This window comes from Meles meles, chromosome 5 (assembly GCF_922984935.1).
Source record: "Meles meles chromosome 5, mMelMel3.1 paternal haplotype, whole genome shotgun sequence".
NCBI lineage: Eukaryota > Metazoa > Chordata > Mammalia > Carnivora > Mustelidae > Meles > Meles meles.
In genome coordinates this window covers 99,925,851-99,953,524 of record NC_060070.1, presented here as the reverse complement: position 1 = coordinate 99,953,524, position 27,674 = coordinate 99,925,851, and the positions used below count along the sequence as shown (strand labels likewise).

Sequence of the window (27,674 nt, the reverse complement as noted above, 5' to 3'; positions counted from 1 at the left end):
GCTTCCAGTGCTTTCTCTGAAGGAATTTCAGCCATGACAGGATGATACCCTTTTCACACAGAGCAGGGATAATGAAAGGAAAATGTGTTTTAATTCCAGGTGATAGGATTCTGTTCTGAAGGGTACAGATATGATATCATATAGCCTCCAGCACAGTTTGTGTGTGTGTGTGTGTGTTTGTGTGTGATATTATTCACTGTGTTCCTTTTTCTGTATCACTTTGAACTGTCCATTATTTGAAGAAATGAATGGGAGAATACTGTTTTTCCTTTATAATAGTTCTTCTGTTTGTTCTGATTTTTCAATACTTGGGTATTTTAAATGACAGAGAAGCTCATCAAAGCCGTGTGATGTTCAAAGATGGCAATATTTAATGTATTGCTTTGTTAAATCACAAGGCATTAAAATTGGTGATGTGAGGTAAAATGATCATAAATCAGGAAGTAATATTGGGGGGAGAATTGCTACAGAATGTTGAAATCATAGCATTATTAGTTTGATTTACCTTTTTCTTACTTGAGATTATAACTACTTGAGGATAAGATACATGCAACAAAGATTTAAATATGCAAAATCAATTAGAAATTAGATATAATACATCTCATATTACATCCCTGTAGCTTGAGTACTTTTCAATATTCTGACCTCTACCCATTTGGATGAGACCAAAGAGTCTTGCAAACCATCACCCAATTTATTCTGGATTAGTGGCAAATGGAAAAGGGAAGAAATTTAAGCTTAAGTTACTGGGGTCCTTTTTAGGAAGCATGGCATCAGAATGGTGACTGACATGTTCTGGAAATCTATTTCTATTTATCAAACCACCTGGAAACTTAATAGCTCAAAGCCCACATTTTATTTTGCTTATAATTTTGTGGGGGAAGACTGGAGTATTCCTCATTGGGATCTTCCAGGCATTACAGAGAGATGGTGGCTGGAAAGTAGTGATCTAAAACTCAGTCTGGGCTGCGTGGTTTCAGATGGCTAGTTCCCATGGCTGGCGATCTATGTTGGTTATTATTGGCTGGGAGCTCAGTCCGGGCAGTCAATTGAGAGGCCTCAGTTTCATTCCATGTGGGTTTCTCTGTGGAGCTTCCTGGGCTTTCTCCCAGCATGGCAGCTGGATTCCAAGAAAGAGCAGGCTAAGAGGGAGTTCTCCAAGTGTGAGCAGTCCAAGAGACCTGGGAGGAAGATGCATGTCTTCTAAGTCAACCTTAGCAGCCTCAGAATATTATGACCACCGCATTCCCTTGGTCAAGCGAGGCACTAAAGGCAGCCCAGATACAAGGGAGGAGAATTGGGCTCTGCCGCTCAATGGGAGGACCAGCAAAGAACTTGCAGCTATCTTTAATCTCATTGCTGTGTATGGGTTTATGTATGTGAGTGTGTGTGCAGGCATGTAATTAGGAGCAGATGTACCTGACTTAATTCAAAAGGTTTGCGGGTTTTAGGGTCTGCTAAATTTGTACTGTCTTTCCTCTTTGGGAAGAATTTATTTAGATTCTGTTGGCTTACCTGAATCAGAAATTGAAGAACACCAGGAGACAGACTGGCCAAAAGATTTCAGTTTCTTTATTCTTTACAACTTATGATGCTTGGTGGTCTGGTATTGCCTCTTTGCCACCCAAAAGTAGGATTCTTCAACCCTCTGCACAGAACTGTGGGCCCCTGACCTGGGACTGCTCACTTTGAGGATGGGTCGGATGACAATGTTTGGGCTGAAGCATTTGTCCATATCTTCACATGCACAACCAGAAGCCTCTTCTTGGGAGAGAGGAATGTGCTAGGCAGAGGGGAGGAACAGAGCACAAATATTTTGAACATTTTATTTCTTTGAGAGCAGAAATTAAAAGCGCACAGGGAACACAGGATTTTCTTTTACTTTATTTAGAATATGAAAGGGAAAGCTATTCTTTAAGATTTTATGGGGAAGAACAGACGAATATAATTTTTTAAGAGGTACTTTTGACACAGAAACTTATCAGTATTATTGCCAAATAAAAATAAATAAAAAGAAAATCTGAAACCAGAGATCAAAGGATCTTTAGATACTGTATAAATCTCCTTCCTTTTAGGCAGTTCCTTGGAGGAGAATACAGACCGTGAACGTTGCTTAATGGTAAAGGGTGTTAAGGCCACGTTCTTCCCACAAGAAGGAAAACTCCAAATCTCAGGTTTCATGGGCAAGTATTCCCACAGACCTCCCCAAGTGATTCTGAAATATTGAATGTATATTGGCTTTTCATATATCCATTAATTTAAGAATATACTATAGAAGCTCACTCTTGAAAGCAATTTAAGTGTAAAATCCTTTGCAATATGGAGTCCTTTGATGAACTGAATGATCATCTAGGAATTGGTTTTATTCTGAGGTATCTTTATGTGGATTTACTTATATTAAGTAAATATTAATATATATGTAAAATATGGATACATAGCATTGTTGAAGCTGCTAGGGAATTTAGTGGCTATCTAATTCAACTGAAATGAGCTAAGGTAATGCAAGTGTTTTAGAAAATGTAAAATGCTGTGAAATGCATTATTATTGCCCAGACTTCTGTGGTATTTTGTACCAAGGATAAGAGCAGAATTTCTGTCTTCTTGTTCTCAACCCAGTGTTGTAAATTGCCTCCTGAAATTTATAAGAAGGGATATTGTTGCTTTATTTGTTGTTTTAGATTTCTGTTTCCTTAAAATAGGATTACATCGCCAAGACACAGTTGTAGCCTCGGGAGTTCCTTCTAGTTGCAATGACCATGATTCAGATGGCTTCTTACGAGTTAATAGTAGTAATACCCTAACTACTGGCGAAAGCCTATAACAGAGTGCCCTTTCAAGGAGTGGACAATTCCAAACAGAAGTTGAAATTAAAAAAAAAGTATTTTTATGGTTATATAGGTTTTCTCCATCAAAATTGAAGTCCAGTTAAAATAACAGCAGCACAGAAATTTTTACTTCCTATAAGTGACAAAAGGAGCGTTATTTTGAAAAAATAAGTCAAATTTGATCTCCTTTTCCTAATCTCAATTTGTCAATATCTGCTTGACTCAAGGTATTTGTTTCTGGGCTAATTAGAACTCACTTAGAATCTTCTCTTGGGACCCAAAGTCATGTAGGTCCTTATACTCTTTATGGCTTGCTAACTTGCTGGAACTAATGAGAGTTCTACTTGAACTGAGTGGTTTTTCAAGCCCTTTGCTGTCATTACTCACCTGAGAAACATACTCATTGTCATAGCCCATTAATATTAGCATCATAGCGATTTTTTAGGAGGGGACATATTTCCTCAGGGTTTGCAGATCATAATTTGGGTGAGGGGCAGGGTGGCGTTGACAAGTGTGAGGTACTAAGACGCCCAGGGCTTATTTTGGTAGTCACCCCCAACTGGAGAACCACCGCTTTTATTAGTTTACAAACTCCTGACTCCAGGCTTCCAAAAGTGAGACCTTTCCAGGCACCTTCTGTTTCAATCTAATGGGTATGACTATAAAACAACCATGGTGCTTTTCCTTCAATTTCAATAGATGTGATATCTTTGCTGCTATAACAACTTCTTTCTCCTCCATAACCTCTGCATACATCCGTGCATAGTATACTAGTACTTTTTTTAAAAAACTGTGCATTATTTTCCTAAGTACTTTTTTTTTCCATTTTATTTATTTTTTCAGCATAACAGTATTCATTCTTTTTGCACAACACCCAGTGCTCCATGCAAAACGTGCCCTTCCCATTACCCACCACCTGTTCCCCTAACCTCCCAGCCCTGACCCTTCAAAACCCTCAGGTTGTTTTTCAGAGTCCATAGTCTCTTATGGTTCGCCTCCCCTTCCAAATTTTTTTTTTCCATTTTATTTTTCAGTGTAACAGTATTCATTCTTTTTGCACAACACCCAGTGCTCCATGCAAAACATGCCTTTCCCATTACCCACCACCTGTTCCCCCAACCTCCCACCCCTGACCCTTCAAAACCCTCAGGTTGCCCCAACCTCCCACCCCTGACCCTTCAAAACCCTCAGGTTGTTTTTCAGAGTCCATAGTCTCTTATGGTTCGCCTCCCCTCCCCAATGTCCATAGCCCGCTCCCCCTCTCCCAATCCCACCTCCCCCCAGCAACCCCCAGTTTGTTTTGTGAGATTAAGAGTCATTTATGGTTTGTCTCCCTCCCAATCCCATCTTGTTTCATTTAAGTATACTTTGACCTTGACAGTATAAACTACCAGCTTCGTAGTAGCAATACATGCATTGGTGGTTGCTATGGAAACATGCTACTGTGGTGGGAAGCAGAACTGGAAGGTCTTGACATTTTATTAATTGTGAAGAATAGAGAAAATGAGCCTGAAAAGAGTACTCAGAGCTTTTGTGCATGTGTGAATTGCTAGGGATGCCATCAATAAAGAGAGAGGATGCAAGGGAAGGAATAGATTTATCAGGGAGGATAATACATTCCCTTAGACATACTAAACTTCATGTGCAGATGCCTGAATGGTAACAGGAAATGTGGACCAGAAGTTTGGGAGGGAAGCCAGCTGGGAATCTAGACTTAGATTTGATAATCCTCAGAAGAGTTGACTGAGGAATCCTTGGGGATTGAACTAGGGTTAGAGCCAATAGGAGAGCCATCACGCATGGCTACAAGGAGAGGATAGGACACAACATCTTGGAAGAGATTCTAATTTAAATGGCAGGAAAAGAAACCAGAGAAGGAGCAATTGTGAAACTAGGACATGAGCTGGGACAGCAGAAGGCAAGGAAAGAGCAACACAAGATGGTGGGGGTGGTTGACAGTAAATGTTCCAAGGAGGACAAGGGGGATTGGTCATTTAGAAATTGCCTGAGGATAAACTGCCTGCTCCTTGGGAGCTGCTACAAGTCAAATGCAAAAATCTAATACTTGTCTAGTCTTACACTTTCACACATCTACATTGGATCCCTGTGGAAACCCTTGTAGAGGTCAGTGTCTTTAAGGACCCCCATATCTTTGTTAAAATTAAAAGCAATCACTCTCAGCACTTCTAGGGTGGCAAACAAGTTGTTTCTGGTCATGCTTTGGTTAGAATACTAAGTGTTCTAAATTAATAGGCTCCTATGATAGGTTAATTACAATAGAATAGGTCAATTTGTACAGTTCAGTCAGGTTGGGAAAATAGATGATAATCTCTAAGATATCAACTGTCATTTCCTAAAGGGGTATAGTATTACAGAAACACAGAATAGGACAAGAGACAATTTTTTAAAATTAATTAATTAATTTTTTTTCAGCGTAACAGTATTCATTGTTTTTGCACAACACACAGAGCTCCATGCAATACGTGCCCTCCCTATTACCCACCACCTGGTAAGAGACAATTTTTTAAAAATATGTAGTGGATTGTGTATAATTCTTATGAAGAGTTTCATTCTGGAGGTAAGAAGTTGAAGGTCATATTTAAGACAAGTAGCATCATCAGAGAACCTCCAATTCCTTTCAACTTCAGGATACTGAAAGCAGCAGCCAGAGATTTTGATATTTATTTTCAGGTGTTGATGTTAGGAACAAATTTCTTTAAAGTCATTAGTAAATAGAATGACCAGCTCCTCTGGTATACCTGGGACTTTCGGAGAAAACACCTAGACAGTCTATGGAAAAGTAGGATGGGTTAGTCAGCCCACTAAGAAATTACTTTTTAAGTTCCTACCAACCCCATATTCTATGATTTGCCTTTCTACAAATTTGCTAAGAATTAATGCATATTTTCATGCTTTAAATAAGTAAACTGATATTTTACCTGGTTTTATTCCCTCAGGAAATTTGTCTCATGGAATTAATATTCTTTGAAGAGACACAGGAATTTCTTACAAGCGAAGGGGATCTGAATGATTGCATATGCATTTTGCCCTCCTGGTTGGGGCTGGGGAAGTAGAGCCAAGTAAGGAACAGCTGCCCACGGTGTCCTTAATATAGAGCAGGGCTTTTTTTTTTTTCACTTGCTCTAATTGAATTACATCTTTTTTCTCTTTACTTCATGGTCTGTTTTCCCATGCAGATATTCTTGGAACGTAAAATTAAATAATTCATGATTTCCCAAGTATTGATTTAGTAGGTATAGCTGCCATTTCTTGAGTTGATTATACTTTCTTGAGGTTGCTTTTGGAGTTTCTTCATATGCAGAGCTTTATACATAAAAGAAGTGTGTCCAGTGAGGAGGCCCTTCAGTACGACAGGAAGAGCAAAGGGAGCTTGCTGTCAACTCCCAAGTCACCATGCTTTTATGTAATACAGGAGTTCTTAACTTTTCATGTGCTCCAGGTCTGATTGGTAGTCTGGTGAAACCTAGATCCATTCTCATAATAATATTTTCCATGCATAAGATAAAACAGGATTATAGGGGCATCTGGGTGTCTCAGTCAGTTAAGTGTCTACCTTTGGCTCAGGTCATGATCTCAGGGACCTGGGATTGAGCCCCAAGTCTGGCTCCCTCTCTGCCTCTGCCCCTGCCCCGGGCTTAGGCTTGCTCATGCTCTCTCTCAAATAAATAAAAGCTTTTAAAAATAGTATTATGAAAGAAACCAGTTATATATTTATATTGCTATCAAAATATTAAAAAATAAAATTTGTGATATTTGTGCTTCTTTATTAGAGCATTAAATGATAATATCTAGTGCTGATTCTGATTACTATAATAATTTAAATATTGTTGTAGATATTCTTCAAAAAGTATTGCCATATATTCCTTCTCTCCCTATAACTGTGTGCTGTTCTTCTCCTGGAGAAGTCGGGGCTCACTCTCCCTTTGAATCTGAGCTGGCCAATAGAATGTAGTAGAACTGATGTTCTGAGACTATCAGGGGTAGGTCACAAGAACCCTTATTTAAGACCTTTTTGCCTGAATGTCCTATTTGCTGTTGGGATGCTCCCATTTCAATCCCTTAGGCTTAGGCTATGGGAATCCCAGATCATGTGGAAAGGCCATGTCTTTCACACTGATTGCTGGCCCCAAATACACCAATTTCCAGCCACATCTGTGATCCATCTTGGATATCCAAGCTAATTAAGCCCCATTGTGGGGTCCTGTTGACAACTCTGATAGAATTTTTTTTCCCTTTATCTGAAAACACATTAAAAATCTCCTATTTTGCCCTTGGGCCAATATTACTCAGGATTTCTTGTAGGGTTAAATAAGGTTTTGTCCATTAGGATTCCACATGGGCCCTAGAGGAGTTAATGGCCTCCATGCTATCCAAGAGAGCAAAAAGTGACAAAAAACTTCCCCTGAAAGTCAACATTGGATCTATTTCCCCCCAAATTGATTTACACTTATTTTGTCATGCCATTTGCACACTGTGCCTGATACTGAAGCAGAGTTCAGGAATCATGAATATATTGAACAAATATTTACTGGGTACATGATTTATTATGTTCCAGGCATTTGGCCTTATAATGGGGATAAAATGGTGTGCAAAACGGTTGTAATACCTAGGTGGAACTTACTGCCTGGCATGAGAGACAGAAATGTAATCACACATACAATTATAAACTCATAAAACTAACAACTGTGCTATATGAAACATTTAGAAAGTTCTGAAACCATATATCATGAGGGCCTGGACTGAAAAGTAGGTAGACTGTATTGTAAGGCTAAAAACAACCATTTGTATATTATTATTAATAATAAATGAATCCAGAATTTCTCAAATTGTTTCCTGTGAAACTGGCTCTTTTATAAGTATCACATGGGAGAAAGATAACAAAGTCAAAGGAGCTTGGGAAATTTTGGACTAAACACAGAAGAATAACTTCTTTGAGTCTGGTCTTTTCAAAGCCTTTTTATATAGGAATGCAGATTGTGTAATTTCCAGAAGAGATATAGTATGTGCTATTTCTCAAAGATGTTTAAGCATGTAATCCTTTTATTCATAGAGCAGCTTGTGATGCCAGAGTTTTGGGGAAACACTCTGAGTACAAAGTAATCTCACATTTAATCTAATCCTTGGAAGGGCTCCAAGGGGTTGCATATTCATTTGTATTAGGTAAGATTAGGTCTTCTGTGAATAACAAAGACCTGAGATAGAAGTTTAAGTCTCCTCAATAATAGCAGTCTGTTCTGCAGGGTCAGGGGCTTGGACTCCATTTATCTTCTTGTTTCACCATGTGTGGCTTTCATTCCCAAAGTCACTCTGTGATCCAGTATGGTTGCTGGAGCTCCAGCCATTGCAACCACATTCTGAGCAGCAGTATAAAAGGATTTTTCCTACAAGTCACACATGACACCTCTTCTTACATATTATTGGCCAAAACTTACCTGAATGGCTGTAACTAACTGGAAAGGAAGCTGGGAAATGTAATCTTTTGACTAGGTAACAAGATATTCAGCTAAAAATGGGAGGTTTTTTTTTTTTTTCTGTTTGTTTTTGTTTTTGTTTTTTGCTAAGGAATAAGAGGGAAAATACTAGGAACCAGCTGGTCGTCTCATTTTACAGCTGAGAAAAATGGGCCCCAAAAGGGGTGCCCCCAAAATCTCAAAGATCTTAGAGATGGCACAGATTCAAATCCAAACCTCCAGATTCCTTGGGTCTCTCTAGTTCATTACTCTACCCTTATTTACACATTTGGGAGGGATCAGAATAGAGCCTTTGAAAGAATGTGATATAAACAGATAATGGGTCTCAACCTGGTGATCCAAAGAAATAATGCCACTGTCAAGTATAGTTTTAAGGGAAAGGTAGGAATATATCAGAGGTATATCCCCATATTTAAAAAGTAGCAACACTTGGTTAACACAGTCTGTAAGTGAGGTGTGACTGCCTTTCACCATGGATGTATTATTAAGACCAGGACTCAATTTGTCAGGCTGCTGTGTGCCTGCCCGGCATCAAATGACTGGTCCTCACTTTTCTTCATTTGTTACATCAGTGACGCTCTGCCAGCTCTGGATCCTGTCTGAAGCCATCTGTTTGCCTCTCTTTATTTACATGATAGCATCACCTGATGGCTGTTTGGTGTCTGGATAAAAAAAATTCCTCTTACCTAGATCGAGCTGGGTTTTTGTCTGTTAACCACAGTGGGCTAATCCCTCTGACTGCATTTCTCAGGCAGCGGTAGTGGGTGGAGAGATAGGCCAGTGTGGAGGGTTTGCGCAAAGGTGGTGGACGCATTGTGCTGTGTCAGGACTGGCTGGACTGTGCTTGGCAGCACACAGGGCAGCTTCGCTCTGCTGTCTTGGGGCCAATTGTTGGTACCAGCGAGAACTTGTCATCAGTGTCTCCCAGTGTCCAGGATAACTCAGAACAGTGTGGGTGCTCTTCACATCTTCGTTAAGTAAGTGGATGAGTGAGTGATGAGTGACTAGTGAATTGGATGAACTCTGATTAAATCCCAGGCCCTCTCTTCCATCCATAGTGACGGTGCAGCTACTGGACCTGGGATCCATCAGCAGGAAGAGTTGCTTGTTGGCAAATGCCTTGGCTGTTTGTTCTGGGGGACAAGGCTCTAGTTCTGAATCAGAGGGTGGAAACTGACGTGCCAAATCCCTTCCCCTCCCTTCAGCCCATCACAGAGCAGGGGCCAGGGTATGGAAGTGCTTTCTTCTTGAGACACCTAGGGAATGATAGTCTAGAACAGTCTCCTCTCACAGACGCAGGTGTTTATAATTCCAGTCTTCACCATGGTGGAAGTTTTTCTTTCTAAAACCCCAGGGAAAAGGGAAGTGTGTGGGATCCTGGGAGTGGGATTCAAGCTCATCCGTGCTCACTCTGGCAGGGAAATATAGCCAGGTTCCTCTGATGTAGAGTGGGTCCCAGAATGCTAACACCTAGATAGATCCTCCTGAGGGACAACTGGAAAACCAGCTCCTAGAAATACAGATCTGTCTCAGAGATTCTAGAGTTCTGGTAATATGAGAGCAGAGGCTCTCCTGGAAGCCCATGACTCCCCCCTCCATCCTCAGGGGAAATATATTGCCTTCTGGACCTGGGATCGATCAGCAGGAAGAGTTGCTTGTTGGCAAACTCTCCTCTGACTTCACTTGGGTTGCTTTCCTTATGCTATAAGGGGGATGGAGATCTTGCTTCATAATTTGGGCTTGATAATGACTCCAGAAGGCTGAGAAAAGGTGTCAAGTTGGGATCTGTCTACACAGAGATTAGCTGGACTGGAGCATGCAACGTCATCACCATCTTTGATTACTCTCCTTATCTCTGTTTGCCTTCATTTAGTTGATTTGCTTTCATGAATGGTATAGGGATATCTATCTACATGCATATATATGAGTGTAGGGGAGGTGAGTCCACGCATTCATTAGCTGTCTAATGGAGTGGCTTCCAAAATGGGGCATGAAAGGCAATCCATGGAAAAACAGATAGAAAAATCCTAAAACCTTTAATTTGTTTTTTATCCTATCCCTTGCAAGTTTTACCTTTGTATATGTTTGATGATGTAGATAATATGTATTACATTACAAATTTATCATTAAGTTTATAAATAAATATTGAGAACAGGTGATTAAATTTTTTTTCATTTAGAGCAAGAGTATTTGGCATTTATTTGAATTTTAATACACAGTACTATTTAATAACTATAGTAAGAATCCCCTTTAAAAGTACTTAATAGCAGGGGCACCTGGGTGGCTCAGTGGGTTAAAGCCTCTGCCTTCGGCTCAGGTCATGATCCTAGGGTCCTGGGATCGAGCCCCACATCAGGCTCTCTGCTCAGCGGGGAGCCTGCTTCCTTCTCTCCCTCTGCCTGCCTCTCTGCCTACTTGTGATCTCTGTCTGTCAAATAAATAAATGATATCTTAAAAGAAAAGTACTTACTAGTAAAATATGGGCTGTATATGACATGTTATTCAATATGTATATGATTTTACAGAAGCTTTTAAAATTAGGTGCTAGAATATAAAATTAGAAATTTGACTTCAAGAAGCTTAAACGTAAGTTAACCTTTATGGAAATCTGGAAAACTGAAGTAGTCAAAAGCAGCAAGTTTTAATTTTCCTAAGGCCTTGGTCTTTCTTTATTTTCTTTTTCTTTTTTTTTTTTTTAAGATTTTGTTTATGAGAGAGAGAAAGAAAAGGAGGAGAGGGAAAGGGACAAGCAGACTTTGTGCTGAGCATGGAGCAGACACGGGGTTTGATCCTACAACCCTAAGATCAGGACCTGAATCAAAGTCAAGAGTCAGAGGCTTTACCTCCTGAGCCATCCAGGTGTCTCCAGGCCTGGGTCTTTTGTATTGATTTTGCATATTATTTCAGAAGCTTCTGAGTGTTTCCAAGGGAGATCTCAAAATCACTTGTTCCGACTACAGAGCCCAATGTGATCTGGCCTCATCACCAACCACCTCCCCATGTGCCTTGGGGGCCTAATCACACCTATCTGCTTACCCCTCTGGGGTGGGATCAGCTACTTCTCCTTTCCCTTCTGGTGTGCCTACCTTTCCCCACCTCTCCTCTTGGCTCCCCTCCCCTTTCCACAGAGAGATGTCACTGTCATTCTGAGAATCTTGTCAAGCAAGGGTTGGGTGGAGGCTGGTGGGTCCCTAAGAACCTTAGCAGTTGACTGGGAGGTGCTGACTATCTTGGGGAACCCCCGTGGTCTGCCAAGGAACCCAGTCTGGGAACCATTCAGCACCAGGGTTCATTTAGAACCTTTGAGCCAGACACTTGTTCTTTGTGAAAGGGGCTTCCCACACGTACGAAGACGCTCTGTGCAAGAGAGTTCGTGCTCATTCCTTTTCTTAATGGAGTTCCCCCAACTCTACTATTCCCAGTAGGTGCCTCCCATTTCGCTTCTCCCCCGGGGAGCCGGTGGCCTCTCATTCAAGCTGTTCCTCCGCACAGCTTGCCTCCTCCCTCCTTCCTGCACCTTCCACCTGAACGGTTGATGGGCCTCCCGCGGATCAGCACCTGAGGAGCAGAGGGGCCTGGTGCTGCTTGCCAATCAGGAGCTAGGAGCGCTCTGGGGATTTACAGCCTCGCCAGCCTGCAGGCCTCCCGCGGCTTAGCATCTAGGTGGTTGACACACCGCCTGTGGTTTTAGCTAGTGAGCAGCCTGAGGATGTTCTGTTTGCTGTGAAAGAGTTTCAGAGGTTACCTTTCCTCATTTGCATTGTGTGCATGCACCTGTTTTTGTTTTCTTTTCCGGTGAAACTACAAAAGGAAGAACGTAAGAACACGCTGGTGCCCGCTTAGAGCCTGGACTGTGGCTACTGCAGAGGGACCCAAGTTTTGTTCTTTGTCCAAAAGTTAAAGTCTTAATTGTGGTACTGGTGAGGGAGTCACTTGTAACTGAGGGGGTTAGAGAGGTGTCGTGAGTCTTTTATGCTCCTCGCGTTTGTGCCTGGTGTGTATTTAATGGTGTCTTATGGGTCCAAATGAATTAAAGTGGCTTCTCACACCTCTTGAATTATCTTACTCGTCTGGAAGTATCACTTGAGATGAGGCAGAGCAAGCCAGCCCCACAGTGCAAGTAAGAAGGGAAGGAGATAGTTAAAAGATTTTAAACCGCTAAAAAGGGCTTTTCCATTTTTCTGGGAGAGCAGCAGTTTGCATGGAAATCACAGCTTTTACACATTAAGTACTGTTAGGAGTCTCTTCCCTCTTCTCCGTGTGAGAAATATGCATTTTTTTCCCCTAAAGAAAGAGCAGAACTAGGACCAAAGGTGCACATATCTTCATGCCAAGGTTTTTCAGGTGACGAAAAGAAGGGAGAGGTGGGTTGGTATTCAGAAAATAGAAGATTCATTGGTAACAACTCTGCCACATGGGGCTGAGTTCAGCTCATTCTGGGAGGAAAACTTTCATCGCAATTTTTATAAACTCTGTTGTTTCACTGTCTTCTCTTTTCCCATCTAATTCCACCATCGCCCATCACAGGCAGATGCAAATTAATCACGTTAATAAAGAATATGCCAGATTATTGGTGCCAAGCACTGAACATGCCCTTCAAGATCTCAGGTTATTTGATGAAGAGTGGTCAGAGTCTGGGTTAAAACCAGAATGCCATAAATAATTATCATCAAGAAATGATGTAGAAAATAGCAGAGGTATTTCAATTTAATTTTTTGAGCCAGAGAAGAGCGTGAGTTATGTAAATATAGGCTCTAGAAAGACAGGACACATTGACAATACTCAGAGCCCAGAGACAGAATATTCAGATGGAGCCTGACAGGACAAAGTGCTCTGTTCATCAATAGTTTTGGAAAGCTATACATTATATAAGTAAAAACGCACATCAGAAAGATTAATATAAGCCCAATTGAGAATAGCAGTTATCCAAGAGGCGGCAACAGGAAGGGGTTAAGGAATTCTTTGATATTTTGCTTTGTGTATTTTTATATTATTTTGCACAAGAAAGATTTTTCATATATTATTTAAACTTTTTATAAAAGAATAAATTTACAGAAGTCAAAACTAACTGTAAGGAAGTCCATTAGTATATGAAATTGGGTGTATAAGGCAAGAAAGGAAAGTATTACTCCTTTATTTGGGTACAAAGGATAGGAAGGAAAGTATGGATTAAAGCAGCAGAAATAAGACAGATCTGGATTTGGTCCTGACTCAGTCTTTAGTGGTTGTGTAATCTAAGGAATGTTACTGTAAGCCAGGGCTTTCAAGAGTGTGGTCCATGGACAACTTGTTTTATTACTAATTGCAGAGTTCACCCAAAATGCAGATCACTAGTATTTTAACACAATCTCAGGGGATTCTTACACATGCTCAGGTTGAAGAACTTCTGCTCTCAGTCTTGGCTGCCTTGTGTGTATTTATTGCCTTGTGCAATTATATGCCTTGTGTATGTATATTTATTAAGGCAATGCATGGCACATTAAAAAAGCTGAATTCACATTATTATCTTATTATTTTAATGGGCATATTATTACTAGTAATGTTACTATTAATACCATACATTAATTACTGCTACTACAATTAGATGCTGATATCACAGCATCTTTATGAAGGTTCAGTGATATAAAATAGTAATGCAATGCCTGGAACATTAAAAAAAACTGAACTCCCATTATTATCTTGTTATTTTAAAGGACACGTTATTACTAGTAATACTATTATTAAAACCATACTGAAATTACTGCTACTATTATTAAATTACTGCTACAAATCTTTCCCATCATAAGCATTTAAGATGAATACATTTTGTAACCCTCATAACCACCTTATTGGGCACTATCACTATCTTTCTTTATCAGGCTAGCAAGTTGAGACTTAAAGAGCGTAAAGTTCATCTGTAGAGGGACAATATTTGGACCCAAAAGTCTGACTGGAGCTCTTACATGCCATGCTAAGTATGTCTTCATTTCAGCATGAAACTATGTTCTAAGTATTCATACGTGACTTTTGGAAAAGTTAATAATTTGTGTTGGTGATACTGTCATATCAGTGAAGAGAAAGCTATCATATCCTTTTTATATGGCTGCATGATATTCCAGACTAGGAATGTAAGATGATCTTACTGATAAACGCTGAAGATTTTTATTTTTCTCAGTTTTTTCTTTTACAAAAAAATATAGTAGCAAAAAGTATCCAGAGACTGTTTTTTATAGTCTTGCTCATACTCTGTGTAAGGCCTTTGTTCTAGAAGCAGAAAAAGAAAAGATGGAAAAATTTGGTTACATAAAAATTAAAAACTTCCTTATGATCAAAGAAATTGGAAGCAAAGCTAAAATTTTTTGTATGATAATTTAAAAAATACCATACATCTACTTGGGTTTTTTCCCCATGGATATAGTTTCTAAAATATCTCTGGAAATATGCTCAAACTAGATCCTTCTATTTGCTTTATTTTGTGTCTTTTTGTATTGGTTCTTGGGATTATTAAATTGATTATTGATTATTCAGTAGCTTTTATGGTTCTCTTTTTATTTTGTGTTTACAACTCCTTGTTTGCCTACCGATGAGTCCTTGTTTTATGAAGTTGTCTCCAGTGACTCCGGGTGAGTAAAATTACAATACTGAGAAATTTCTGAAAAGCAGTATAACCTCTCCAAGGTACTGGAGTTTGGTTTTGTCCAAATATTAATTTAACAAGCAAAAACTGAAATCAGAATAAATAAAACGTACCAAACTCCAATCCTAGTGGCAGAGTCAAAATTTTCCTGGATTCACAGATACTCAGCAATAGGAGGCATTTCACAAATACCCGCATGGAAAAGTGGCAAAAATGGAAATAAATGAGAAAGGAGCGCTACATACCAAAATGTAAGCTAAAGACACTAGAAATAGAAAGTCAAAAAAGGCAAGTAATGTAAGAGACTGCATAGCTAACTCTTCCTCCAGACACTGGTAGCAGTGGGAAAAAATTATAAGTCTGGCAAAGACAAGAAGAGAGTTCAAGAAAAGACTCAATCTCTCTCCCTCTCCCTCTTTCTCTCTCTCTCACAGACACGTACCTATACACACACATGACTACAATTTTGCCTACAGCAAATAACAGATATAACCAGTTTATTTTTAATTTTGGTTATAAATTTTAAAATAGTGCATTCACATTGTTCAAAACTAAAAAAAAAAAAAAGAACCCACAAAAAATACTCATTGAAAATTCTACCTTCATCCTGTCATCCAGCTAGTTTCCTTTCCTAAAAACACCAGTGTTACAATGTTACTAATTCCTTGGGTATCCTTCCAGAGACATACAAAAATAATTTTAAATCACACACATATACATATATTTTTCCTTAACCATTTTCTTTACATAAATGATAACATTATAAACTGTATTGTATATTGCTTTAAAAGGTATTATTTGAAGATTTTCCCATAATATTATTTTTAAAGAGCTTTATTGAAGCATAATTCAAATTCCATACAATTCATCCATTTAAGGTGTACAATTCAATGACTTTTGGCATATATATAGAGAGTATATATATATATATATATATTTGGTGTATATATATATATACATATCTGTATGTGTATATATATATATATATATACATATCTATATATGAGAGAGAGTTGTGCAGTCATCACTGTATTCAGTTTTAGAACATTTTCATTACCAAGTTAAAAAAAAAAAAAGCCCAGACTCCTTAGCAATCACTCCCTAATTCCTGTATCTCTCCCAGCCCCAAGCAACCACTAATTTACTTTCTGTCTCTATAGATTCGCCTATTCTAGAATTTCATATACATGTAATTATACAGTGCCTTTTTACACTTTGTATAATGTTTTCAAGGTTCATCCATGTTGTAGTAAGGAACCAGTCTCTTTTTGAGAATGGATGGTTGGCTAAAAAGACCCTGCATATAAAATATATGTTCGGTTTGATATGTGGGTATGTACACACATGCATTAATCACTTTAAGAATTTCATGTATATATATAGCAGTCACTCATCTTTAGGTATTAATTCTCATCAATTACTTTTAAAAAGAATCTCCTTCAGATGTTAAGGTAACACAGTTTCTTAGGGCGATACTAAGCCCAATACCCTGGTATATAGATTTATTTCACACAAAGAGTTTTGTAGTAGAGGTCATCTCATCTCTGCTTGGTTGTTGTTGGTGGAGTCAAATGTTTCTATTATCTGATTTAAAGGCAAGCTGAAGGTGTGTCCTAACTTCACCATTTTCCCAGGGTGTTTAATTTTTACATTTCTCTACCAACCCTTAGTTTCCTCTTGAAAGGAGGTGAGTACGTATGGACTGCACAGGCTTCTATCTTCTCTCCTGTTCTAATGGAGAAAGTGCTTTACCTTCTCTCAAAGGTCGGTGTCACATAGTGTCCTCTGTATCTGATGCCAGTCTTTCTTTCAGGTACCTCAGGTGTCTTTTCTCTCCTTGTCTGCAGGCTTTCCCTCCTTCAAGATACTATCTAGCAGCATACGTGCATCTCTTTATATATTTATATGATTTAAATTATTCCCTTGAGCCCTCATCAACTTCTAGATTCTGGTTATTCTCTCCTCATTCTATCTTTGCTTCTTTCGTGACTCCTGAGAACATACATTTGATAGTCATCAACCTAAAGATAGCATTGGGAGTCAGTGAGATCTTTTTGCCTTTTCCAAGTATCAAACCCATATGTCCAACTGTTAACTTGAAATCTCTACTGGGGTGACTTAAAGGCATCTCAAACTTGAACAACCCAGAGAGAATCCTCTGTATATATCCTCTTCCACCCTTGAGGCTGCCAGTCCCAGATGCCAACTTGTCCTCGTCTAGCTTTTCCTGTTCTGGTACCTGGCATCATTTTCCACTATTGACTGCTTTGAGTCGTTCTTGACACTTTGACCAATCTTGTGTATTCTGTTCCTAGCTATTTGTCAAATCTGACTGTTTTTCTTTTCTCTCATCTCACCACTCTACTCAATGCATTATCGCCTCTTGGGTGAATTACTGGAATCCCTCCTATTTTCCTCCTCTTGATCTTGACCTCATCCACTATACTGAAACCAAACTTATGAATTGTGTATGTAATCTCTCCACTTACAAGCCTTTCCTGGCTTAATGTCATTCTTAGGATAAAGTCTCAAATTTTTACAGAGCCTCCAAAATCCTGCTTGCTCTGCTTGCTCACCTACCTTTCCCTTCTCACCGCTCACTGCTCTCCTCCAGTGTCTATAGTCCAGGCACTCCTGCTGATTTTCTGTCTTTTCAATGTATGGGGCTCTTTCCCATCTCTCACTTTTCATGTATACTGCATTCTCTCTCTAGAGCATGCTATACCTTAGCGTCATGCATTTTCCTTCTTATCACTTACCAGTTTGTGCTATATTGTTATTCGTGTGTGATTATGGTTATCTTTCAATTTTCTCTAGAATATTCTATTTCAACAAGAGCAAGGGCTATGCCTCTCTGGCTCACCAAACAGCAGAGCAACAGGTACATAGAGTGCGTACTCAAAATATGCATTGGATATACAAGACAGGCACTAGCTAATCATTTATGCCTGTTATGTGCCAAACACTGCAATACTTTTCTATGTGGCATCTCATCTAACCCTCACTCTCACCTCCATGAGGTATTATTTCTCTTATTTTGCACTGGAGGAATGGGAAATCAGAGAAGCTAAGCAGTTTTTTCAAGGAATGACTTACTGGGGATTCCAACTTGGGTCTGTCTGAATTTTCATCTGGTGAACATTCCACTGTACCAGATTGCTTTTGGGGCAAATAGTAATAGATGAATCAGCCCGTGTATTTGTCCTACACTAATTCTTTATTAGTCAGGTATCAGTGAATGGAGCCTGGAAAGAATGAGGGCACTGTTGAGAAGAGACAGAAACTATAGAACCACTTAGACCCCGGATATATGTGTAGTGTGGATAGATGGGGGCATCAGTGGGATTCTCACCAAAGGGAGTAGGAACAGATGAGGGCATTGAGTTCCCAGGGATGGACGGGCACTAGAAGGAAGAGAGAAACCGATACAGTCTTCCTTACTTTGAAACACTGAAAATAAATAATATAAAATAAAATAAAATAAAATAAAATGGAAAAACAGAAACAGAAACAAAACAAAACAAAGAAGAATTACCTGGGTCTTGCCATGATTATTTGGGTGGTATCAGAAATAAACACTAAAAGTCATTCAGGTTAACTAACTTCCACCCGATCAATCTCATGAAAATACTCATTCCTCTATGTGGAGTGAGAGCCTTGTTTTGTTTATATTTGTTTCATTGGCATGTGTTAGTATCTGGCAAGGCAACTTGATAATATTTGTTAAGTGAATGAATGGATGAATGCATATATTTATTGATCAATAACAATGCTTTTCTTTACATATCATTGCTCTGTTAGGAACTTCTAGGTACCCTATTAAAAAAGGGGTTAACTCTAAAGGTGGGGATTTCAGTACCTTTGCCAGGCAACATGGAGATATTTTAGAGCATTGGGACTTTTGGCAGAGATTGGAAGATCTGGATATTATTATTGAAATACTTAGCATTATAAGTAAAAGCTCTAGGAAAGTTCATGGTCTCTGGGACAGTATTTGAATTTAAGGGGAAAAGAACTTATTTTGGAAACCTTAAGCAAGAACTCTCTGCATTAAATAAATATAATTATTTGTTGGAATTTATTAAAACATTCTTAAAGACTTCAGGAATTTCTAGAAAATGTAATCATGGAAGCTATGGGACTGTTAAGAACAGAGAAGTGTCTACAGAAGTAATTTTTGCATTTTATAGAACATAAGTACTTTATGAATTTAGGAAATAAAATATAGACTAGTTTGTCCAAAAAATATAAATTTTGATACAATATATTAAAATGTAGAATAGAGGTTATTTACTCAGTATTTATTAGTCAGGTACTTTATTATAAGCTCCATCTTAAGCATTAATTATGTATTTATGAAATAACAGATATAATTTTTTAACAAAATGGATGTAAACATCTTTCTTTAAGAAATTTAAGAATTTTTTAGAGTTTTGGGCTTCCCCCCACCCCCAGTCAGAAGAAACAATTGAAAGCTTGAGGAAAAAAAAACAAACATAAAAAAATGAAAATCTCACCCTGTTCTGGACATATTGCCTTCTTTCAGGTCAAGCAGAGACAGAAAGTGTTTATTTTCACATAAGAAAATATTTGATGGGGGAAATAAACTCACTGAATTGAATGTTTGCTACATGGGCCTATGCCTGAATAGTCTCTTTCAGGAAAAAATCCTTTATTTTATAGATATTCATTTTTTTTTCTTCAGTGTTAAAGTATGAAAATGTATTTGTTAACTAGCAATGAATCTCATTTTTGTTTTTTAAGGAAACAAACAAAAAACCCCACAGGAAAATAAGCTCTGTGCCTTCTTTAGCTTTGACACTAATTGTAACATGTAAAAATGTAATAATTCCATTGCCTGAGAGCTACCCGTTTATGCCTTTCACATGTATATCTATCATTCACCATAATGATTGAAGAGGGATTTTGTCCACCAACTTATGGTTAGTATAGATTCATCACTGATTTATGGAGGTAATAAAATTATGTGGGTAAAGCCAAACTATAGTTTAAATCTGACCTCAAGTTTATCAAAATGTATACTTTTCACTTTTAGGTCTTCTGGGGATTAAAAGGTCCAGATTTCTTTTTGGGACTCAAGACATCTAAGCAATCAGAGTACCGTGGACCTTGTTTCAAATGGCAACACCAATGAACATGGGAATGCAGCTAGCTCTCAGAGAACCTGCTGTTATTTCTTTTGGGTCTTTACCCAGTGGTGCAATCACTGGATTGTAGGGTAGTTAAATTCTTTGAGGAAACTCCACACTGTTTTTCAGAGTGGCTGCACCAATCACATTCCCATCAGGGCTCCCTATTCTTTAATCCCTTATCAATACTTGTTAACTTTGTGGTTTGTTTTTTTTATGGAAGTTATACTAAGAGGTATGAAGTGATATCTCATGGTGGGTCTGATTGCATTTCCCTGATGGTTAATTAGTGATGTTGAGTGCCCTTTTATATTACTTGTTGTTATTTGTATGTCTTCTTCAAAGAAATGTTTCATCAGTTCCTTTGTCCATGTTTTAATTTGAAGTTTTTTAAATTAAAAGAATGTTTAAGTTCCAGTTAGATAATATACAGTGTGATATTCATTTCAGCTGTACAATACAGTGATAGTGATTCAGGGTTTCCATACAACACCCAGGGCTCCTCACAAGTGCCCTCCATTCCTTCTCACCTATTTCACCCATCCCCCACCCATCTCCCCTCTGGTAACCATCAATTTGTTCTCTAGAGTTAAGAATCTATTTCTTGGTTTGCCTCTCTCTTTTTTCCCCTATGATTTTTTTGTTTCTTAAATTCTGCATATGAGATCTCACCCACTCACCTATTTTTCTTTTTTAATAGAGTGATTTCTAGGGGCTGGGAGGAGGAGGATATGGGGAGGGAGCAGGCAAAGCGTGCAATGTTCAGTTTTTCAAGATGAATAGTTCCTAGAGATCGTCTATGCAACAGGGTGTCCACAGGAAACAATGCTGTGTTATTTCATAGTATTTTATCAATAATTTACCTTGAGGGTAGATCTTAGGCTAAGTGTTCTTATCACAAAATAATAATATAATAAATTAAAAAAAAGATGGGAGGGAACTTTTGGAAAGGATGGAGAGAGATTATGGTATATGAATATACCTATTCATGAATATATACCTATCTCCAAACTCGGGTACATGAATATATACCTATCTCCAAACTCGTTAAGTTGTGTACACGAAATATGTACAGCTTTTTGTAGGATGATTATATATCAATATTTTTTTTAATATTAAGGTTGTTTTTTAAAAAAGGCAACACCAAGTTGGTCACTCTGCATTCTTTGAGATCTAATGGAGAGAACATCAGCACAACACCATCTCAAGATTAAAAAAATAAAACAAAGAAAACCCGGAATGAGAGAAGGCACAGATTTTTTTCTATTTTTATGAAAACAGCAGCACCTTCTGGCATTTTCCTTCAGAATTTGGGATTCAGAGGATTGATCTGATACAGTTGGTAATTTTACTTAAAGACCTTCCTATTAAATAGATTCAAAATATTTTGAAGAACAGATGGTATAGACTAGAGGAAGAGATAAACATTGTATGTTAAACATTTTATTGATCAATTAAAATATCATAATTTAAAATGTTGATTCTACTCTAAGAGTTATGCATGTCTGTATGTGACTGAGAAAGACAGAGAGTGTGCTGGGGGAGTGGGATGGGTATTTATTATCCAAAGTTAAACCTGCCCCTCCCCAAGTCCCCACCCCCCACCCCCACCTCGCCCACATGCAGGCAGGCAGATGGCTGTTCTTCAAGGTGTTAGGGAAGCTGGCTTTCAGTCTTGAATCATGTGCCTCTGGGCACTTTGAAAACTGCCTCTTCTGCCTATTTTTGAAAAAAATAGGCAGAAAAAAAAATGATAGAATAGAATAAAGAAACCACCTGTGTGGATTTGATAAAAAGGCAGGCTATAAAGTTACCAGCTCTTTGAAAAGAATTTTGTTGTAGAAAGAAAGCATCCTTATTTTCTAGCTTCTTTGTTCTGATTTTTCTACAATAGAATGACTTCTTGATAGACTAATACCATCATCTGTGCAAATTAGTCTACTTGACACTAATTTTCAATCACACTTAATTTTCATCTCTGTGAACTACTTATGTATGAGAATCCCCTTCTATTTTAGGAGTACTTTTTTGAATGCATCAGCCATTCTCTTAAATTGTATAGACAGAATATTGGGTACGTCGTTAGATTCACCAAAAGTTAAGCAAGACTACAAAGGAAAGGAAACACCCCCGATCACTATTTCAAATGGCATTAAAACTTATTTTTCCATTGGTTCAAATATTTATGGGAAAGTATTATGGGTAAGGGTGAATGTAGAAAACAATTGTGTTTAATTGCTAAGTATGAAAGGTACAGGAAAATGACAAGCCCTCAAATAATCCTTGTATGTCCTGCTCTGCCCTTACATGCCATCACGCTCCCTCAGAAGTCTGACCTATGTCCATAGTTGGTTGTAAGCTGTGTTTCTGACAATAGCACGGTTGTAATGGAAACTGTCTTCACCACCTAAGTTATGGGGCCTGATACAGTGAATACCATACAAGCAGTGGGTCGGCCTACCCTAAATTATGCCTGTTAATGTGACCCCATCATTATTCCCAGGATCTGTGCCCTTCGCCCTTGATCTCATTTCTACAGGATTTAGACAAGTGTCAGACCCTTGGAATGCTACACAATAGTGACCTTGACTCCCTGACTTCACTGTGGAAAAAAAAAAGAGTTTAAATCTAGTGTTGAAATGACATGGAATGCTTTGTAACGAGACTAGTCCTGACACAGAAGAATCTCTAGGCCTCTGTCAGAGACATCTGCCTTTTTTTTTTTTTTTAATATTTTATTTATTTGACAGAGAGAAATCACAACTAGGCAGAGAGGCAGGCAGAGAGAGAGGAGGAAGCAGGCTCCCCGTGGAACAGAGAGCCCAACGTGGGACTCGATCCCAGGACCCCAGGATCATGACCTGAGCTGAAGGCAGAGGCTTTAACCCACTGAGCCACCCAGGTGCCCCGACATCTGCCTTTTGATTTGGTTCAGGCTTTCTGGTCATAAGGGTAGCTAGTGCCTTTATAGAAGACTAAAACCTCTTTGTTGTTGTTGTATTTGATATGTGGGGAAATTCAGGTGATTCCTCCTTAGGGTTTCCAGATATTATTTTTAAAGCTTTGTCCTTATAATTGTCAAAATACAACTCTTAAAGGGGGAAAGAAAACACTGCTTGGCAAAAGATGCTAAAATAAAAATGGTAGGATGTTTAGGATGATAGATGAACAAGTGGAGAGGGGGTATAATTTGGAACCAAGAGGCACCACCCCAAGGCTGGTCCTGAGCTCCTTTGGGGGGGAAAAAGCAGTCTTTAATTACATCTGGTACTCGTTAATTCTTTTTGGAGTCTCTTCCCAGATCTGTTCCCCCATCAGCCTCCCATCAAGCAACAGAAATTCCAGATGGTTCCCTCCATATGCCCGTGCTCATTCTCTCAAGTAGGATAGATTGGTCACTGACAGAGTAGGATGGAACAGCCTTGGTCAAAGCAAGACAAGATGGAAAGCAGCGAACCACAGTTAATTTAGAGGTGGCCTATCATTCATGTTTTTAAGTGGGTTGTATAAATAACTGTTTTGGGGTGATTTTTTTTTTCTGGAATGTTTTGAGTAATTTCATGGAAGTGAAGCTGCTCAGGGAAAGTGGCATATTGATCCTATTTTTCCACACCTGGAAGAAAAAGACATCCACTATAAGCTGTCATTATATCGTTGAGGGTTGGTCAATTTGGACCTGCAGCTGATCTGCTGTGGAGCCTACAGTGGAATGACTTTTTCTGCCTTTGTTACTTATAATGATAGCTGTAATCTGCTAAAGTGATATGAAAATTCCTTTATAGAAATATTTATGGGGCATATGTTTCTTTCATCTTAGCAGAATTTTGTTATTAGGCACATTGATAGACTTTCCATTTTGAAGTAGTTGGGAGTAAAGATGAGGTCAACCTCTATATAATGAAAAAATATACAGTTAACCTTGAACAATATGGGAGTTAGGGTGCTGATCCCATACCCTCTGCAGTCAAAAATTTTTATATAACTTTGATCCTCCCAACATGTAACTACTAATAGCCCATTGTTGATCAGAAGCCTTACCAATTACATCAATAGTCGATTAACACATATTTTGTATGTTACATATATTATCTCCTATAATCTTTCAATAAATAAGCTGGAGAAAAGGAAATGTTTTAAGAAAATTGTAAGGAAGAGGAGGACATTTGCAGGAAGTTCTGTACTGTATTTACAACAAAAAAAAAATCTGTGTATAAGTGGACCCATGCAGTTCAAACCCATATTGCTCAAGGGTCAACTGTATTATCATTTAAAGTATATCACATTATACTTATTTGTTTATCTGTCCTCATATGATGATAGGACACATGTCTTACTCATGTCCGATTTCCCACCACCCAAGAAGATTTGACACTTCACAGGGAAGGAAAAGAAAGAAAAAAAATGAGTAGACAGGAAATTTCATTCTTTTTTTAAAGGTTTTATTTATTTATTTGACAGAGAGAGAGAGAGCATGTGAGCACCAGAAGGCAGAGGGAGAGGGAGAAGCAGGCCCCCTACTGAGCAGAGGACCCTGCTCAGGGTCCCAGGACCCTGGGATCATGACCTGAGCTGAAGGCAGACACTTAACCAACTGAGCAACCCAGGTGCCCCTAGACAGGAAATTTCCAAGTGAAAGGTGACACTGAAAGCAGTAAGAGCAATGTTTCTACTCTTGTCTTATACTTCCCCTCGAATAGCTATTAGATTTTATGTGTGGAGTGTGTGTGTGTGTGTGTGTGTGTGTTATTTGGTGTTATTTCTGAGTATCTATAGTTCAAGTTCCTCAGAAAATAAAAGTGAGAATGGCAGCTATGGTCTCTGTTCTCATGGAGCTTACAATAGTTAGGCTATATATGATTCGTGTCAAATTTGTTAGTATATTTGGAGTGGATAAAGCAATTAAAAGGAAAAGTTTCTTCTAAGAAGGCTATGTGATAAAGACCAAAAGGAAAATTTTAGATTCTGTGTTATTGTCATATTTCACTTGGGAAGTTTGTTAAAAAGAAGCCTAATATCATGCTTTTAGGTGTGTGAGTACTCTGTGAATGAGAGAAAACATTTTTTGAAGCAATTTAATCATTTTGTTCAATCAAGCTCAGCAGCCAAACATTGGTAGTTTGGGCCATAGGTTGGAAGAGATAAAGGCCATTGGTATAGAACTCTAGTTTTTTTTTAAAGGTGCTGACTTGAAATAATTTCTGTCTTGCTTTTGAAATCATATAAAACTCATCAACTCACAAAATGTGTGTTAAATCTAGAACATCCTCTTGATATTTAAGTCTTTTGTTTGAATTTTTTTAAGTACCTGAAATGAAATTGAAATATATATATATATATTTTTTTTTTTTACATTTTTTTTCCATTTTATTTATTTTTTCAGCGTAACAGTATTCATTCTTTTTGCACAACACCCAGTGCTCCATGCAAAACGTGCCCTCCCCATTACCCACCACCTTTTCCCCCAACCTCCCACCCTTGACCCTTCAAAACCCTCAGGTTGCCCCAACCTCCCACCCCTGACCCTTCAAAACCCTCAGGTTGTTTTTCAGAGTCCATAGTCTCTTATGGTTCGCCTCCCCTCCCCAAGAATAAATGAAACAAGATGGGATTGGGAGGGAGACAAACCATAAATGACTCTTAATCTCACGAAATATATATTTTTATCTGTTTAGCCTGTTTGTTCATTTTGTATTAGTTACTAATGTGTTCTTGAATTTAAGGTGTATAGGGAAGTAAACTCAGCAGATCTGAGCAACATTTATTTAACACAACTTTACCTTTGATGTCACAGTAGGCACGAGGGATTTTTAAATGGACAGTTGCTTCCCCTAAGAAAGTTACAGTGGGTGAGAAAAATATAATTACACTGAGGAACAGCCCAATGACAGTTACCTCTTTACATACACTAACTATGGATGTATTTATGATAATATACTTTAATATTCTGTTATCAGAAGGTAGAGAGATTTCCATGGGGGCAGTGGTGGGCCCAGTGGGGAATGAACTGGAAGTGTCTTACCAGCAGAGCTAGAACTTGAGTTGATTCTGATGGGTGAGTGGCTGGTGTTGACGTTGTTGGACCACAGCCATGCCTGGAGAATTTAGGGACCAGGCCTACAGACGTCAACTTCGATTCGGTCTACAATTTATAGACTACAGCTCAGTCATGTGGCTTTGTCTATCTACAAACGAGGCCAGAAAAGATAGTCTAACTGTGAACCCAGGAGAAAAAGGAGATAGTTGGTTTATGATCATAGAGTCTTTGTTGGGGACTAGGAAAGACAGCCTCTGAGACATTAATTTGGAGGGTAGGTCCTTAAGAACAGCAGGGTACATTGTTTCCTGGAATGAGACATGAGATTATGTTAACAAAATTCCTTAAAACCTTTACATGTGTCAGTGATTACAGTACTTGAAATTCAAGCAGGAACGTTTATTTGAGATCTTTAATTTGTGCTGAATTACTACTAAGCCTCAGAAAGTAACACTTAATACTTTGGCATACATGAAATATTTACTGTTTTACATGAGAATTTTTATTCATGTATTGCCTTATTGTTACTTTTAGACAAAAGTCTATGATTCTTTTCTTCTGAAGTTATATGGAAACTTTATGAAAGGGGTGATGAAGAACAATGATTTTAAGTTGTCCAATGACGTCTACAAGCATGCCAAACTAATTGAGAACAGTGCCAGTAATGAAAATACCCAGCATTTCTCTTTCTCTCTCTTTTTTTTTAAGATTTTTAAATTTATTTGACAGAGAAAGAGACAGCAAGAGAGGGAACACAAACAAGGGGAGTGGGAGAGGGAGAAGCAGATTTTCTGCTGAGCAGGGAGCCTGATGCAGGGCTGGATCCCAGGACCCTGGGATCATGACCTGAGTTGAAGGCAGAGGCTTAACGACTGAGCCACCCAGGTAGCAGGAAATACCCAGCATTTCTTGAGCACACACCAGACTTTTACTTTATGTGGTAGAAATGTAAATCGGGAAACGTAAATCTCACTCTGAGTCAGGAGATTGAGAATGACTCATTAGTACTGTGTAAATACTTTAGATACACGAACTCATTTCAGCCTCACAAACACCCTAATGAATGAAGCAGGTATTTTTATTATTCCCATTTCACAGATTAGATAACTGAGGTGCAAAGCTGTAAAGGTGTTGGTTCACACAGTTAATGAGTAGCAGAGCTGGGATTCACATTCAAATAATTTGACTTCAGAGGCCAAGGTCATATATGTGATTCTCTACCTCCCTGAAACTATGGCCAAAGTGAAAGGAAGGGACAAAAGATAGGGCAATTTTAGTGTGTTTGCACTAAAGTAGGACTGGGAAGGGGCGGGTGAGGAGGGGTGTGTGCCTGGGTGGCTCAGTTGGTTAAGCATCTCGCTCTTGATTTCAACTCGGGTCATAATCTCAATGTTGTAAGATCGATCCCTACCTTGGGTTCTGTGCTCAGCTGGGAGTTTGCGTGAGGATTCTCTCCTTCTACCTGTCCCTCAGCCTCTCCTGAACCTCTAAAAAAAAAAAAAAAAAATATATATATATATATATATATATATATATATACACACACACACACACATA

General features: G+C 38.6%; 1 protein-coding gene across 1 annotated transcript in view; it reads left to right on the top strand.

The window, feature by feature from the left end:
• Positions 1 to 27,674, top strand: part of LOC123941759 (fibrocystin) — a 361,193-nt gene that overhangs the window by 251,566 nt on the left and 81,953 nt on the right. The window lies entirely within an intron of this gene.